At 42.0% G+C, this 18,577-nt stretch overlaps 1 protein-coding gene and 1 pseudogene across 1 annotated transcript in view; both read left to right on the top strand.

Moving 5' to 3' along the window:
• PDE10A (phosphodiesterase 10A) overlaps positions 1-18,577 on the top strand; it is a 667,471-nt gene that overhangs the window by 58,303 nt on the left and 590,591 nt on the right. The window lies entirely within an intron of this gene.
• Positions 1-18,577, top strand: part of LOC129476421 (putative transcriptional regulator encoded by LINC00473) — a 31,830-nt pseudogene extending 13,253 nt beyond the window's left edge.

Below are 18,577 nucleotides of genomic sequence, written 5' to 3'. Positions count from 1 at the left end.
TGGGCAACTGCAGTGCCCATGCCACAAGCTGGGTCAGATTTTCCTGTGCAGACGCGGTCATGGGATGTTGCTAGGGACAGTGAAGTTGGCTCTGTTTATCCAAATATGGTAGGAATGGATCCTTCTGAGAAAATATGCTTTTGACTTCATGATTTTCCAGCAGCGCTGAAGGCGCTGCACACAAGGGGCTGCTAGCTGGGGCATGGGACACATAGGATGTCGCGGCTTCCAGCCCCACACAGTGGTCACTCCAGGTCCCGTGGGCAGCCTGGCCCAACCTGAGTGGTTATAATGTTTCTGACGGCCTTCACAGCAATGTTGTATCATTCCATCACATGTATGGAACGAGTCCAGAACGCCAGGGCAAGAGAAATAATATTCCCTGCCTAGGTATCCACTCTGCCTTTCTCAGCAGCAAACAAACACATCTGAGGAGAGAAAAAGCACAACCCCATGTTCGATCCTTCCCCACGTCCAGCCACCTCCCACACCATCCTCAGATCTGACCTGCATTCGAGGACTCCTGCGTGCTTTACAAGCATCTCGTTTTAGTTCTTTTGTTTTCTGCACCAACCACGTCATTCACAGTTTACTGAATGCCCACCACATGTGAGGCTGTGGACTGAATTAATTTCTTGGTGAGTGCTATTGTATGCCTGGCCATGAGTTTTGTCCTCCAAACAACCCTCTGTGCAGGAGGTCTCATTTTAGAGACGAGGAGTCAGAAGCTCCAAGAGGCTGATTGACTTGCCCAAGGACACACAGCTTCTGGGGGAAGAGCTCAGATAGAAAGGAGACCCACATGGCTCTAACATGCACCACGATTTAGTTCTTTGTTTCTCATCCCAGCAAGACTGCACTGGAAACTTCTCAACCAAAGGATCCTGTCTCATTCTCATTCATTTCCGTGAGTACATTTCAGGGACACACAGTGGAGTTGGGGCTGAGCAATTGCTTGTTGAGAAAAAATTGCATTCTTCTCTGAGCTCCTAGAGCCCACCATAGGTCCCAGCACTCAGAAGGAGGCACTAAGTGATGTGTGCTGGGTTGAGAGGGGATGTGAGGGAGTCAGAAGTGCTCCAGACGTCAGCCACCAGCAGCCGGGATGTTGGCACCACCAGGTTTCAAATATGAAGACAGCTTTGACTTTTATTTCCTGTAGAGTGGATGCTTTTCAGGAAATGTCTCCTTTTTCTCTGCCATGGCCTTTTGAGAACACACTATTTTTTCATTCCAGACGAATAGCAAGGTTGGAGGACCAGATCAAGTCGAGCATGAGGGGCTGAGCAGCTCACACCACATGCCTGGCGGTTAAACAGTGGGTGTCTGAGCATGTGCTGACCTGAGGGCTCCCTGGGATCCTGGAGTGGGTCCAGCAGGTTGTGCAGAAACCATGTAGGACTGACTCTTCCCTCGGCCTCATGTGGGTTTCATGAACCCCCTTTTATTCTCATCCTCTGGTCAATCCACTCACAGTGCAAATAAGAATGATTCTTATACAGGGTAACTTTAAGTTCTCATCGCCAACTCCAGGGAATACCTCTAAAGAGGTACCTTTGAGGACGCCCATGCAGGACCCATGTTTTCCCCCTTTTTACCTACTTCTGAGTGTGATGAAGCTAGGGCTTTAACATACTTACTTTAAATGTATATAGTGTATACATAGCATATATATAATTATATATAAATATTACATATAAATATTAAATATGTTTAATTACATATAAACAGTACATATGAAATTATATATAAAATAACATAATTTAAAAATATATATCATTCTCAGCCTGGCGTGGTGGCTCATGCCTGTAATCCCATCACTTTGGGAGGCGAGGGCAGGCAGATCACTTAAGGTTAGGAGTTCAAGACCAGCCTAGCCAATATGGTGAAACCCCGTCTCTACTAAAAATATAAAAATTAGCCGGGCATGGTGGCACACACCTATAGTCCCAGATACTTGGGGGGCTTAGGCAGAATTGCTTGAACCCAAGAGGTGGAGGCTACAGTTAGCCGAGATGGTGCCACTGCACTCCAGCCTGGGCAACAGAGCGAGACTCCTCTGTCTCAAAAACAAACAAACAAAAAACTATATGTATATATATATCATTCTCATATTAATAATATTCATGAAAGAAAAATGAGAAAATACAGACATATAAGCAAGAGAAAATACAAGACTTCCCCAATTCTACCCACAGACCAACACATAAAATACCTTTGTGTATATTCTTCGAACTTTCTGCATAGTCATTTATACATTTATATTATTTCCATAAATAATGTTCGGTTGTTAAAAAACTGCCTTTTAAAAATCTTACTTTATTGTGATTATCTTTCCATATCAATTTAATAGTTTTATATGATCATTCTGATATATAATTGTAAATAATTTAACCAATCTGTTGTTGGCTTTTAGGCTGTTTCTAACAGCAGTGTAACTAATATCCTTATGGCTAAATCCTGATAGCCACACTTCACTATTTTCTCAGGATGAATTCCAGGTAGTTTAAGGGCTAGCATGTGCTTTTTTAAAATTATACTTTACTTTCTGGGGTACATGTGCAGGATGTGCAGGTTTGTTACTTGGGCCATGGTGGTTTGCTGCATGCAGCAACCTGTCATCTACCTCAGGTATTTCTCCTAATACTATCCCTCCCCTAGCCCCCCACCCCCCAACAGGCCCCAGTGTGTGATGTTACCTTCCCTGTGTCCATGTGTATTCATTGTTCAACTCACACTTATAAGTGAGAACATAGCATGTGCTTTTTAATGAATCTTAACATGCTTCCATAAGTTTGTTTCTATAGTAAGTAAACTCCAAGAAACCCCTCTCCCGCCCAGCCCAAGTCTTTTAAATGCAACTGCAAAATCTATAGAAATGCAACATATTTCCATTAGAAAACGACACTCTTTTTGAAGTAAAGTACAACATCTTCATTATAAAACAGAATTACCTTTGGTAGCTCTGAGGCTTAAAGATCTTTGCAGTGACCCATGAAGTCATCCAAGGATAGTGGAGCCCAGCCTGTCTGACACGTCTTTGATGCTGAGCATTGGGTGGGATTGGGTGGAAAGTCTGATTTTTCTCAGGTTGGATGCTGTGCTCTAATTGCCGGTGGCTGGAAGCCTGGCTTGTTTTTCTCTTCCTGTCATCCAGTGCAGGGACACACAGGGAGAGTGTGAACATAGGGTGTGTCCAATCTAACCGCTAGGGTTTCCAAATTAACTGTAAACTCTAAGTCTTTAAAGGTCAATCGAACATTTTGTTCTTTTGTTTGACTTTTCCATTTAAAATAGAACTTTTGCCTCTGAGAATTTAGACATGGACACAAATACTATGGAAAAAGCCAAAACAGGAGAGTTTTCTCAACATTAAAGGACACATACATATTTAGTTCTAGATTAATTGGCTAAAGGGTGTTTGTTGCCAGGAAAGAAGGGGTGGTTTACAGCTCCAAGCAAGGATGGATGGCTTCTTACTAGAACTGGCTTTATCAGTGAACATCTCAGGTCCTGCCTTGGCTTGGGGCCTCACCTGCAGAAGAAATCAAAGATGTCACCATCAGCCACTATTGCTGGTCCTTCATTCACCTCACCTTGCCAGGGTTGCTCCAGGCAGAAAACAGCTGGAAAACTGGGGTCCCAGAGAGAGAAACAAGTACACTGCATATTTTCTGTTGAATAAGATTTTTTAAAATTTTATTTTAAGAAAATTGAAGATTTTTATGCAATTGTAAAAAATAATACACAGCCTCATATACCCTTCATGCAGTTCCCCCCAATGGCAGCATCTTGTGTAACTAGTCTGATATGACAATCAACATATTGGCATTGATACAATCCATCCACCATATTCAGATTTCCCAAATGTTTCTTGCACTCATTTGTGTGTATTTAGTTCTATGTGGTTTTATCAGACATGAAGCATTGTTTGACTACCACTGGCATAGTCAATATACAACACAATTCTATCACTAGTCTCCATCCTGCTGACCTCAAACAGCCACAGCCAATGCTTTTATCTCCCATCATGATCCTCTGACAACCACTAATCTGTTTTTTAATTCTCCCTCTCAATAGTTTGTTATTTCAAGAATGTTATTAAAATGATCATACACTATGTAGTCTTTTGAGATTTGCTTTCTATATTCAGCATAATTCTCTGGAGAGTAATCCAAGCTGTGTGTTTGTCACTGAGTAGTATTTAATGGTGTGGACATACCAGTTTGTTTAGCCATTCACCCATTGAAAGATACTTGGTTTATTTCCAGTGTTTTTTATTATTACAAGAAACGCTTCTATGAACATTTGTGTACAGGTTTCTGTGTAAACATAAGCCTTTATTTCTCTGGCATAGCTGTCCAGGGGTGGAATTACTGAGTCTTAGGGTAAGTGCATGGTTTGTTTCGTAAGAAACTATTTTCCAGAGTGGCTGTATCATTTTACATTCCCACCAGCAATGTACGAGTGATCTAGTTTCTCTTCACCCCACCACCATTTGGTGTTATTGCTAGTGTTTTTTATTTTTTCTCTTGTGACAGGTGTATAGTGATATCTCATTGAGGTTTTAATCTGCATTTTCTAATGGCTGATGGTGTTAAAGTTCTTCTAATGTGCTTATTTGCCATTTGTCCTCTTCAACAAAGCAGCTATTTATGTCTTTGGCCCATTTCATTTTTCCTATTAAATTTTGAGAATTCATTATAGGGTCTAGATTCAAGAGCGTGGTGGATATGGGGTGTGCCAACATTTCCTCTGTCTGTAGCTTGCCTCTTCAATCTCTTCAGAGACTTTTGCACAGCACATGTTTTTAATTTTGATACGGTCCAGCTTATCAATTTTCTCTTTAATGAGTCATGCCTTTGATGTCCAATCTAAGAACTGTGCCTGGCCCTAGGTCCCAAAGATCTTCTCCTATGCTTTCTTCTAAATGTTTTCTAATAACTTTTATGTTTTACATTTAAGTTTGTGATCCATTTTGGGTTAATTTCCATATAAGGTGTGAGGATTTGGTTGAGGTCCTTTTTGCATAAGGTTGCTCGGATAGGGTTTTTGTTTCAGGAGAATCTTTGCCTCTTTACTACAGGATGCTGGCCCACCCCTGCCCCCACCACTAGTATTCTCTGGTGCTCGTCGTGCTGTGGGAGATCTTCTATGCAACATGGAAACCATGAATTGTACCACAGAGGGAGATCTTCTATCCACATGGAAACCATGAATTGTACCACAGAAGCAGATGTTCTATCCAACATGGAAACCATGAATTGTACAGACAGAGGGAGATATTCCATCCAACATAGAAACCATGAACTGTACATACAGAGGGAGATCTTCTATCCAACATGGAGACCATGAATTCTACCACAGAGGCAGATGTTCTATCCAAAACGGAAACCATGAGTTGTACGCCTAGAGGGAGATCTTCTATCCAATATGTAAGCCACGAGTTGGACACACAGAGAGAGATCTTTTATCCAACTTGGAAACCATGAATTGTACACACAGACAGAGATCTTCTATCCAACATGGAAACAATGAGTTATACCCACAGAGGGAGATCTTCTATCCAATTCAGATGTTCCTTATGTGATAGCATACTCTGTATCTACAACTAGCTAAAGTTTTGTTATGTCATTATTGTTATTGTTGTTGTAGAAGTGAGGTCTCGCTATGTTGCCCAGGCTGGTCTTGAATCCCTGGCCTCCAGCAATCCTCCTGCCTTTGTTTCCCAACATGTTGGGATTACAGGCAAAAGCTGGTCTTATTCTTTCTAAAGCTGAAGTTTGAGAACTAAAAATCACTTTCAAGGGTAGAATGCATTTTATATTTTCTCTGAAAAATGAATTGACACAAATTTCCAGTTAAATTTGTGCAATTTTCTTTAAAAAAAAACACAGTTAATTTTAAAGTGGTAATAGTTATATATTAGGAGTTTAATCCCAAATTGTGTAACTGTTTCCTGAGCCTCTTCCCATGTTCATTGAGATAATCTTGTAAACGCATCCTAACCAGCAATGGGTCCTCTTGTTAAGAAGGCTGCCAGTACGAACTCTCTTTATGAAGGACTCACATGCTCTGACTATTCCGTCACCTCCCAACCACAGCCAGGAGCCTTCTCTGGCTGCCACAGAACTAAGGAGGGGGCACCGCTGCAGCCCAGCCTGTCTTGGCATTGTTCAGGGCCCTGTTCCAAAATATTTGTGAGCTAATGTATCTACATATCGACAGTGCTATCAATGGTACACATATCATTCTAGCAGGACTTTGCCACCTGCCATGATGTGGTCACTGCTCTGAATACCTGGAATAGGCCTTGTTCTCTTTCTAGCAGACATGCACAGAGTTTTGTCTTAAGAAATTGTCTGTACTTTGAAAGTCTATTTCCCAGGGATAGTTATGCTTAACATTGGTCAGTAACTATGTTGATAAAAGCAAGCCCTTTGCTTTTGTAATACTTTTGTCTAACCATGTAAAAAGACACATCATGTTTGTGACTTCCTAATTAGGAGCGAAGGCCATTTTTGTTTGCATTGTTCATCTCTGCTCCCATCTCACCAAGCTTTAGCAGAGCATCTTGGTTTCCTTTCTCCACCTTAGAGTGCTTTGTGAATAGTACCCATTTCAGTGGGCTGGGGTGTTTTCCTATTTTGTTGTCTGGAAGGTGTCTACTTTGACCTACGTTAATCTCAGGGCTTGGAGGTAGAGTCATCCTCTGTGTAGACTTTGGAATTCGCTGGGATCCTCATTTCACAATGTGGACTCATGGAGGGGGGGATCCCCCGGAAGGTGGCCTAGGCTATCTTTGCATGCAACCCTGACAGAACCCTTTTCTTAGCCACTCAGTGGACTCAGCCGAATGTTTCCAAGATTGAGAAAACATCTGTGAGCAGATCTATCTACAAATGGACAGCGCTATCTGCGGGGCACTTTTCTTTCCGACTCTGACTCACGTGTGGAGCTCATGGGACTGGTCTGGGTTACTTAAGGTTAACCTTTACATTCTCATAACCTCCCACATGCTTTTTCAGAATGCCACCCTGAGGAGTTTTACTATTATTAAAAAAGGAGGTCATTGTTTGACCAGTTCTAGAGCAAACAGATTGTCCTAGGTTTTTTGAAAAAAGGAAATGAGTCACTTTCCATATGAATATCTGAACTATGAAAACATTAAACATCCCTTTGTTTATTGTTTTGCTTCTTAACTTTAAGACATGTAACCTCAGCCAAGTAGCACCAGCAAGAGCCATCTGCCGCGTACCTCAGCTGTGCTTGTACCACTTTGTGTAAGAGGAGCGGACAGCAAGGGAAGGTCTGGCTTTGATGGGGTGACCCTGCCCACTCATTAGACTCTGTGTGCAGCCAAGTGGTTGGGCTTGGTCACAGGAGTCCCACTGTCTTGGGGTAATCTGATGGCAATCAAGACCAAACTTACTCAATGATATTGGAAATTGTATATTTTTTTCTTAATCTCAGCCTTCCCATCTCAGTTGATGGAGATTCCATGCTTTCTGTTGCACAGCCCAAAAATCTTGAGGTTGTCTTTGACTCCTTTCTCTCACACGCAATATCTGATCTATTCAGAAAATCCTACTGGCCCAATAATCTTCAAGATATATCTAGAAGCTTCTCACGTCTCACTATTTCCACGTCTACCCAGCCTGATTTATCGCACCGACCTCATGCACCTGGCTTGCTTCTCTCAACTGGCCCCTCAGCTTCTACCCTGCAGTCTAATCCCAGCAGTGGCAGGAGCGATCCATTCGTGACATTAGTTTGATTTCACTCCCCAGCCCAGAGCTCATCAGTGCTCCCTGTCTCTCTCAAAGGGAAAGCCAGTCTCTTTCAAGGGCCCACAAGGCCCTACGTGGTGTAGCCCTGCCCTTCTGCACCCACTTCCTGCAATTCTCCCATGGGCTCACTGTGTTGGCAGCGGGTTTCCATGCTCATGCTGGAATGCACCAAGCCCTCTCTCATCACAGACCATTGCATAGGAGCTCCCTTTGCTTGGAACAACCTCTTGCCAGGTGTCACTGCCGCACCCCTTTCGATCTGTGCCCAAATGTTACCCTTCTTCATAAGCTTAGCTGGCCCAGCCTGTGTAAATGTCAGCCTGTATCCCGAGGACTCCTGATCTTTCTTCTCCTGTTCTTTTATCCATAGCATGGATCATCTTCTAACACACCAAATGATTCTAAAATTTATGATGTTACTGTTTATTATCTGGCCTTACTCTCAGCCTCTAGAAAGTAAGTTCCACAAGGGCAGGGATGATTGTCATTTTTGTTCCCTGATATCCCTACCTATGTATTTGATAAATATTTGCTGAATAAATAAACCACCACCTCCAACAAGAACAGGTTGTTTTCTCTGTGCCCTTCAAACTGGCCATCTAAGATGCACATTCCTCCAAAGTGAAGTCTGTTTCTATGCAGTCTACCGGCAGCTGAAACCTAGTGACCCTGGCTTTGAACTCCCAGTTATTGGAGATAATCCAGAACACAGTCAGGGGTATGGCTGGCACTGGGGAAATTCGTAATCCCACGCTGCTTTGGTACACAGACCTGAAAGTCAGTAGGCGGGTCATTCAGCCCTTCCATCCCTCAACAAGCTCCCCCTATTTCTGGGGCCTGGGTGCACATCAGGAGGATGAGTCAAGACCTTTGGAGCCATGACAAAATGAGCCTTTAGAGTATTTTCACATTTTTGTGAGCACTTAAGATTCTTTCCGCCAAACAAATTTTGGAGGAGATCACACTGAGATCGGAGAGGGTGCTATTTGTGTCATAAGAATGAATTTATTTAACTGCTATTTATTATCTACTGTGGTCCAGGAACATATAATGGAGATACAGTGGTAGAAGATAAAAATCCCTAACCCATGGAATATAGTCTAGTGTGTTATTCAGAGTGAAGCAAGTAAGTGAACAAACAAATAATAGCATTTCAGGAAAAAAATAGAAAGATTGAGGTAGAAAGATACCAGGGAGGTATGGGCACAGAAAGAAGCAGTGAAAACATCAAAATTTTCTTATTAATTTCAAAATAGAAGAGTTAAGTATGGCTCACTGCTGACTTTTATATTTGTCCTGAAATGTATAGTAAGCAGGTATGAGTGTGTGTGTGTGTAAGCCCAGTCTTAGAAGATAAGCATCTTGATTGTCACTCAAAGTATTTATGCCACAGTATAAGACCAATGGTCTCATTCTTAAAGATAACTGGATCATTTTACTACAACCTATTTCTTTCTCCAGATTAACAAAGTGCTACTCATGTAGAAGATGATGGGTTTAAATTTTTGAAAGAAGGAGTAAGGGCAAGAACACCTGAGTGAAGGTAGATAAACTGTAATTTTGCAAAGTGGATAATACACTAAATGTATGTCCTTGATCATGGTTTGTAGTTTTGATCAGGGGTCTGTAAAGGACCAGCAGAAATTTTTTAGTAATTATGGACCATACGGTTCTAATGTAAATACTCAGCTCTGCCATTGTAGAGCAAAAACAACCACAGAAATACGTATCCAAAAAAATTTGTAACCAGATAAGTGTGGCTGCATTTAAATACAACTTTCTTTATGAAACAGGCAGCAAGGAAACAGTAGTTTGCTGACTAGAGTATTGTAGTGATTTAGGGTGACTAGAATATGTCTAACAATATGAAATGGCATAAGCCATACCAAAAAAAAAAATCAGAGACTCTAAGGAATATGAAGGGTGGGCACCAGTGAGGTATCCTCATTAACAAAATGCACCTGAAAATTATCAAGAAGGGCACGTTCTGCTTCCGTCTGACTTCTACTGGAGCTTTGTATTTGCTTTCATGTGCACAATAAAGTTCAGAGAAAATTGGGAGGATCAGAATAAAGAGCAAAGAAATAATTATAGCTCTTAAAACAGGACTGCAAAAGATAAGCTAGAATGGTTTGCTTGGGTTGGCAAACTGCAGACAGCAGGCCCATCCAGGCCACGGCCTATTTCTGCAGAGGCCACAAGCTCAGAATGTTTTTCATATGCTCAAAGGGCTGTAAATAGAAAAAGAAAGGAAAGGAGGGAGAGGAGGAAGAACAAGAACAAGAAGGAGGATACAGCAGACTTTATGTGCCATGTAAAGCCTAAACGTTTCACTACTCGGCCTTAACAGAAAAAGTTTGCTGACTCCAGGCTAGAGAGTGGAAAGATTGGGCTGATAGGAGAAACGTGGTCTGTGGAATACCAAGATCTTGCTGTTAACTAAGCCACAAGGTTATCTCCTAGATGGAGGTGGGCCTGGGGCAGCTCAGCCATGAGTACATATGCTCATGGCATGTAGTGCCCGCATAGCCAGTCCCCATGTGGTGGGCCCAGTGAGGCCACACAGAGTGCCCTGCCCCAATAGACAGTGCATACATTCCTATTTTTGGTGGGTAGACATCATATTTGTAATGGGAAATGGTGACAGAACAAGGACCTAATGATCCACTTGCCATCTTGGAAGAATTCCATGAAGGCATGAAACCAGCTTGACTTGCTGATGAAGCTAAAAGGAAGGGAAAGATTTAATCATTACATGGGTAAGTGTGGAAGATTCAGGACCTCCTTTATCTTCTCTATGTTTATTCAAGAATAGAATCAGCTTCTACGCCCTGACAATGTACTGAGTCTGTGGGTGCAAAGCTCTCCCCAGACAAATGTGATTTGCATTTATGCTTTTGCCATTTGGTGAGAGCAGATTTCCCATCATCTGCCATTAAAAACAGTCCTCTGTAGCTCATCACCAGGTCGCAAACACATCCGCAAAGACAATCTGAAAGTTTGTGTCATTCACTAGTAGTATTAACTTCCCAGGGGTCCACACTGAAACCCCCGTGAGGAGGAGGGCTTCACCTACTCCTGCTCCAGAGGTGAAACCTGTGCAGGAGAAATGAGGTCCGCTTGGGCAATTTTCTTGGAAATGTGTTTCTAATATCTGAAAACATAGCCAAACTGGTTTCAAGAATGTCAACGAATGTGCTTTATGAGCTACTCTAGGCACATATACAAAACGGCAATATCAAAATCTGTTTTTAAAAGGCAATAACTTAAATACAAAAATCAGTTTATCATTCAAGCAATTCTGTGAAAATAGTCGTAAATCTCAGTTGAACTGTTGGCTGCTTAAATAATTATTGTTTGGAGAGAAGGATTTCCACACAACTTTACAATCATTTAAGTACCTATAGCATTAAATCTCAATTCAATATAAATTAAATGGTGGTTTAAGGTATATTCTGGTTTGAAAATAAGGCAAGTATAATGTTAACTTTCTTTAAAGTCTGAAAACGTGTGTTATATTTGTATTACCCATATTTTCAAATACTGTTGGTAATTTCAAAATACACTCTGGAGAGGGAGGGCACATATGAAAACTCGTTGTACTTTCCACTCAATTTTGCTGTGAACCTGGCTCTTAAAAAATAAAGTCTATTAAAACAAAACAAAACAAAACAAAAATACATCCATGTTTGCTGTAACCTACTACAGAATTCTATACATGATGAGACCATTGTGGTTAAAAAATTTCTACCGTTTCTAAATGAGATACCAAATTTACTCTCTTTATTTTTTACATCACTCTGGAATTGTTGAGTTACAGAATTATTTTCACTTCTGGAATACTAAGGCTGATTTTAGTGGACGTCCGGTATTTATCAACCATTTGTGGGGGATAAGACAGCGTGCCAGTGGCTGGAACCACAGGGCAGCAGGAGGAACAGGGAGTCTGGGCCCTGCACTTCGGGCCTCAGCAAGAAAAGAGGGAGTCAGAGGCGATCCAGCATCACCGGCTCAGAGAACCCCCGAGGGGCTCTGGGATGCAGAAGAGTAGGTGGCGGCTAAGCTGGGCCTGTAGGATGAGGTGATGGTGACGCAGGGGGCATTGGGGAAAGCCTAGCCTGGTGTGCTTCCTGGGTCCGGACTCACCACTGCCCAGCCTCCGGTGGGCTCCGCCGCACAAAGCACCTGGCTGCCTTTTTATTCTTCTTTTACTTTATTCAGTTAATGTCGTCTTTTGACCATTTTAGGAAGCTAGATAGCATACTGATCTGCGCTTGTAGAGGCCAACGTTTTTTCCCTAAATTTGCCCCGCTTCTGACTTAGAAGTAAAGCATCCATTTCGGCACCCCTGAGGAGCGGGGCATTTGTGGGGTGCCTGGAGTGCACAATTTCCCCACCGTTTTATCTCCCTGGTTCTTTCCCCTGCAGGATCCCAACCTTGTCCAGATTAGCTCCCATGTGTCCTGGATGATGGAGGTGATGTGTGCCTTCCAGTCCGGGGTTGAGTTCTAGTTGCTTTAAGTCAGCCATGGCCATGCTCTTGGTGCAGTGAGACCACTGTGCGCCTGTGGCTCAGCCCTGGCCTGGGAGCAGGAAGAGATGTCCGCTACGGGCACCTAGGGAAGGGTTTTCTTTAAAATGCAAAGAGGTTCAGGAGCGGTGAACCTCCCTCTTGCTCCCTGGGTCTGCGTGTGGGCGGGAGTGAGTTTGGAGCTGGCAACGACTGCTCCCTGTTGCCATCGTGGAAGGAAATCCAAAGGAATTTCAGAAAAGCTGACCTGGAGCTCTGACATTTTTGAGCTGCTGAGATGACCAATCCTGGAACTACCCAACCCCAACAGGTCTTAGGAGAAACGTGGAATTCCAGCGATCTAAGCCACTTTTCATTGGGTATTCTGCTGCCTCCAACACAGAAAACCCCACTGGCATGGGGCCTGGACGAGGGAGAGAGTGCTACGTATGGTGGAATGGGAGGTGGCCCACAGTGGGGAAACAGACGGCGTGGAGTTTCCTTTGCTCTAATGACAATAAGGGTGGCCCTTATCCCACAGAGCAAGTGTGACTGCCACATAAAAGAGACAGAATTTTTGGTCATTGCTGAAGACCAAAAGGAATCCGTTTTTTGCTTTGTTTTGTTTATTTATTTTTACAATCTTTTGACCCAGAGCCATGCAGCAGCACAATCAATCAATCAATGAAATAAATGAAAGTTTAGTATGCATGTGGAGCTGGCTCCAAGCGGGAGAAGATGGCAAAAGAGAGGAGCAGTGCCATTTTCTTTGCTCCTTTGTCATTAGGTCTTGTCATTTGTCATGCAGTGTTGTCCCGTAAGACACAGCAGCAATAAGGGCTGACCTTACTGCCATCTCATAAATGACCTTCATTTATGATATGACAAACTCACTGAAATATTGGCAGAAGAAAACTGAAATGGGCAAATCTTCCTGCATTTTGGCAATCACTTGGTTTGGGAAAGGAAGAACTGCCCTGGGATGGTTCTGTCCTGAATCTGAGTTCTTACTGATCCAGTTACAGCAGAGAAGAATGTGTGGAACTGAACTTGGAATTAGGTCATGAAGTTTCATGATACTGACAGACATTTTACCTTTCGGTACTGGCAGGTTTTGCAGAAACAAGTTTGGATCAACAGATTTCAAATTAGGAACTGGCATCAGTTCTGACAATTGCTGACAACGTTTTAAAAGAATATTTAAAATGGAATCATTACACATTCTGAAATTAATGTTCCCATAGCAATGTTAACACGGCCACCTCGTGCCAATGCAATTACTCATTGATTGCTGTTGTTTACATCTAAATTTAAAGTGCAGCATCTAGACTTAATGACATGGCTGAAGTTAGTATTTTGAGGGATACCTCCATATCAAATTTCCTTTTCTGGTCGATTCATAACACTTTAGACTCAGACTTTGGTTGTCTCAGAAGCATAACCAAAAGGAAGTAAAAGGAATAATTACCAAAATGCCAAAGTTGGTCCTACATTTGAACCCCAGAGTTGAAGTATCCTGAGTGATGTGTCAGAAAAAGCAGGAAAGTAAAGAAGCCTTGAGGTGTGCACATACACGGCCATGATTTTGTAACCATTCTCTTGGCTCTTTGGAAAGCAAAAGCAGAGGACCCTGGACCAAGGTCAAATGACACGGCCTTGTATGGTTCTGATTTTGTGTGCAATGCCCAGGGGTGCTCACTGGGTCCACTGGGTCTTTACCGGCTCATCTGGTCACTGGAAACAGAGAGCAAGGAAGACAGTAATGCAGAGGCCCAGCTCCTCTCCCAGCAGGGGAGGAGCCTACCCCTTCCCCTGTCCTGTTGTGTTACTGCTTCTCTGGTGCAGAGAGACCGTGGGCTGCATTGTGGCATGTGACAGCAGGTGTAACAGCCACTCCCTCCACACACACTGTGGTCCTCCGTGATCTGTAACTGCTCATTGTAGCATTCGTGTGGAGAACGTGGTCTGTATCAGGTTTTAATATTTTATTTTATTTTTTGGTTTATGCTTAAATTACTTCTGTTCAATTTTTGAAAAATCGTTACAATTTGAGGAAAGGGACCTTGTCACAGCCTTCTGTTGCCTTGCTCCCCAGAATCAGCCTTGAACTTGTCTAATCTCATATTTGGACAGGGCCAATGAGCCAGGTTATCACACTTCTAGTTGTACACAAGCAGTTTGATGACGCATTTTCCATTCATGAAAGAAAATTGGTTTTGAATACACTCTAATTGCACGTTTGCAAGTTAGAGCTCCATGCATGCTATTTGTTGAAAGGCCCCTTTGGGTTAATTACAAAGTGCCTAAATGCTATTTGATGATTTTGGAAGTAAAATGTGCATGGGACAGTGATTCTGTGCCTTGAAACCAGCGGAATAGCATCCCATCTTCTAAATTTCACTTTTGCTTTAGAAACATCCTGTACCGTATCTGCCATTCAAACAGACCAGTTGTAAGAGGAATTGGGAGAGAATACGGGACCGGAATCCCCTTTCCAATTTTAAGTTTCTGGTCTTAAACATACTTTAAGATACCCCACACTTCTGTGACTACCTCTTCCACACATCTTTGCCTGTGTGTGACACCTTCATTTATGAGATGACAAACTCACTGAAATATAGACAGAAGGAAACTGAAACGGGAAAATCTTCCTGCCTTTTGAAAATCACTTGGTTTGGGAAAGGAAGAACTGCCCGAGGATGGTTCATGTTGCTCATCCATTTTTTCTAGTGACCCATTCTATCTGAGTTGGTGACAACATCCCTTGACACTTTCATTTTTCCCTCCCCTCGACACCTTCATACAGCTGTTGCATGTTTCCCCCAAGTGGTTGTGTCTCTGTTTCAGCATCTGTTCCTCAGCTGGGAAAAGTCTCCATAGGATAATGTGAGGGGCAACTTGGTGGATATCCATAAACCTTGTGAAGAGGAATGATGTCATCACAGGCGAACCCCTGGAATTATGTTTATGAGATGTGCTCATAACTCCCAATGAAGCTACACTTTGGTACATTAACCCTATAAGTCTTGGAGGGCAACTTTAAGCTGTGGGTGTACCCAGGAGGAAATGTCTGTCTGTCTTCTAAGTTAGTTTAACTCATTAGTGACATCATAAGATCACCATCACCTAGGCAATGGAACATGTTGCTATGGGAACTGCAAAGCTGTATGATAACACAGCTTCAAAATGTTGACAGTTGGAAATGCCTCCCTTTTTGCTATACTGCAAGCCAAAGGAGGTGTGTATGTAGGGGTGGCTGTTTTGATTAAAATATTAGTATTTAAAGTTTGTTAATGTAAACTATTTGGAGACAAATAATTTGTGACACTTAAGATATTTAGAATATTGAAATTTTTTGGAAAAACATTACCCTTTAGCTGCATTCAAGAAACCCTTATGTCCTGGAACTTGTGCAGGCCGCATGAAGTCAGAGTTGTTAGGAGGAAAAGATAAAATCTCTTTGCAAAACTGCAAGAACCATAGATTTGCTGGATGGCTTGTCTCACACATGTGTGACCTTGACCTTGCAGCACTGATGATTGGTTTATGCACATGTCTTTGCTATAGTTCTTCTAGCCATCACTGGCCATCTCCTGAGAACTCCTGGTTTCACCCCTCAGGTTACAGAATCATGAGAGTCTCCTTTTATGAAACCGTGACCCAAGCCACATGCCATGTCCCCCCATGTGTGTTTCCATGTTCATACATACATAGATGTGTGTGTGAAGTCGGGTCCATAAATGTCAGTCCTGCATCCTTGGATTCAAGCAACCTCGGACTGAGAATATTTCAAAAAAAAATAACAATACAACAATAAAAATAATAAAAAAATTAAAATCTAGTGTAATAATTATTTACATAGCATTTACATTGTGTTAGATATTGTAAGTAATCTAGAGATGATTCAAAGTACACAGGAGGATGTGCGTAGGCCATATGCAAACACTACACCATTTTATATCAGGGACTTGAACATCTGAAGATTTTGGTATCTGTAGGAGGTCCTGGAACTCCCATGAATACTGAGGGATGACTGTGTGTGTGTGTGTGTGTGTGTGTGTGTGTGTGTGTGTACAAGTTGAGTGTCCTTATTCAACACGCTTGGGACCAGAAGTGTCTAGGATTTCGGATTTTTTCAGATTTTAGAATATTTGCATATACATAATGAAATGTCTCGGGGATGGGATCCAAGTCTAAACATAACACTTATTTATGTTTCATATATATTTCCTGCACATAGCCTGAGGTAGTTTTATGTAATAATTCAGATAATCTTGTACACCCATCACATGAGGTCAGGTGTGTAATTCTCTACTTGCAGGCTTGTAACAGCGCTCAAAATGTTTCAGATTTTAGAGCATTTTGAACTTTCAAATTAGAGATGTTCAACACGTATATATATGTGTACACATTTATACAGGCGATTCTTGTTACTTGAGATAGTTGTTTTATAAAGTTGCCATGTACACTGCATTAGCCAATAATAAACAGATGCTTAGCCAATACTAAAGAGTTGATTGTACTGGACATACAGGGTTCACTTCCTGTGACCCTCTGGTCACATTTATCCACTGAGTAATACACAGCCTTACTTTTTGTGTATTTCTATTTAAAGGCATCTTATTTAATTTATGTTATTGGTTCATTAACATCAAACTCACCACCAATAGCCCCAATACTCAAGCATGAACACAATTCCTCTAACATCTGTTTTCTCCATAAGGCACATCACAGCAGTCTCATGACTTGCGACACTAGAAAGCACTTCAGCACTGTGCTTAGGCCATTGTAGGCTGAAAAATCAACCACGAAAGGCAAGAAAATGCAAAAACTGTAGCACTGTGTAGACTGCAGAAAGGACACATTTACAGAATGGGCTGAAACAAGAAGGTGGAGCGTTGCCTTGTCCACCCTCAGCTGGGAACGCTCCCATCAAGACTTGGACTCTTTCCCTCTCCGCACACACTCAGAAACAAGCACAACATTGCGGGTGTTAATGTGGGAGTTACTGATATATTTTGTGAGTAGATGCCTTCACAAATGTGAACCATAACCAGTGAGGTCAACTGAATGCCTGTGTGTATATATGTATGTATGTATATATATGTGTGTGTGTGTGTGTGTGTGTGTAGATAGGTGATCGATAGATGGATAGATGATAGACAGATAGATGATAGAGAAAGAGCGTTAGATAGATAATAGGTTATAGACAAATGACAGATAGATGATAAATAATAGATGATTTATAGATGATAGATGATTGATAGAGATGATAAACAGATAATAGAGATAGAGACAGATAGATGAAAAGAGAGATAGATGGAGAGAAAGATATATATATATATTTAGACTTCCCTCTCTAAAGATTCTTCATATCCACCTGAAGATCTGGTAGTGAACAGAAGGTGAAGGGCAGCCATCTCCCAGAGGAAAACGCACACTTCCTGGCCCTCAAAAGCTTCCTCCTGACAGCGCCTTGGAAATGAATGCCCTCTCCCAGGCCTTTTGGGTGCTGGCTCTGTGCCCCTCTGGTGCATGTCTGCAGGTGCTTCAGTCCCTCTTGGGGGTAGGCCTGAAGGCAAGCTAAGGGTCTTGGACACAGAGATGCCTGGGGGCAGTTCTTGGAACCTGGTGGGCCATCCATACCCACCGAATGACTGAAATGCAGAAATGCTGATGTCAGGGAATGGAAGTGGGGCAAAGCCTCATGTTGAAGGGTGTGCTGCCCTTTTCGGTGGCTTATCCTTCTCTGTTTTAGTGGCTGCCCCAGCGACAGTGTAGATGGGAGTTACTGGATTAGCAGTGAGGAGTTACCCTTCAAGACCTGCCTGTATGACCAGATGGAAGTTGGGATTCAAGTTCCTCATCAATAGAATGACATAAGTACATAGTTTGTTTGGGGGAATTCTATGGCTCTGAAGTTCTTTATTTAAAATTTGTTTTCTAATTTTGTAATTTTGAGAAACTGATTTGGAGTTCTGTAACATCTTTGCCATTTTAGGAATGCTGCCCTTTGGAGAATTATTCACAGAACAATGCAATAAATTGTTTTTAATGTTCTCCATTACTAGTATTAATACAAAGCATTATTTTGGAGAAGAGTTTTTTGATTACTCACGTTGATGTTTTGGGTTTTTTAAGTTATGATAATTTTTGAGTTGTATTATTAGGTTGGTACAAAAGTAATGGCAAAAACCGCCATTACTTTTGCACCAAACTAAAAATAGCATTGTGATTCTTAGAAATTCTGTCCTAGCACCAGGATTAGTCAGGCCGT

Source organism: Symphalangus syndactylus, chromosome 2 (genome assembly GCF_028878055.3).
Source record: "Symphalangus syndactylus isolate Jambi chromosome 2, NHGRI_mSymSyn1-v2.1_pri, whole genome shotgun sequence".
In the NCBI taxonomy this organism is placed as follows: domain Eukaryota; kingdom Metazoa; phylum Chordata; class Mammalia; order Primates; family Hylobatidae; genus Symphalangus; species Symphalangus syndactylus.
This window is presented reverse-complemented; position numbering and strand designations above follow the sequence as displayed.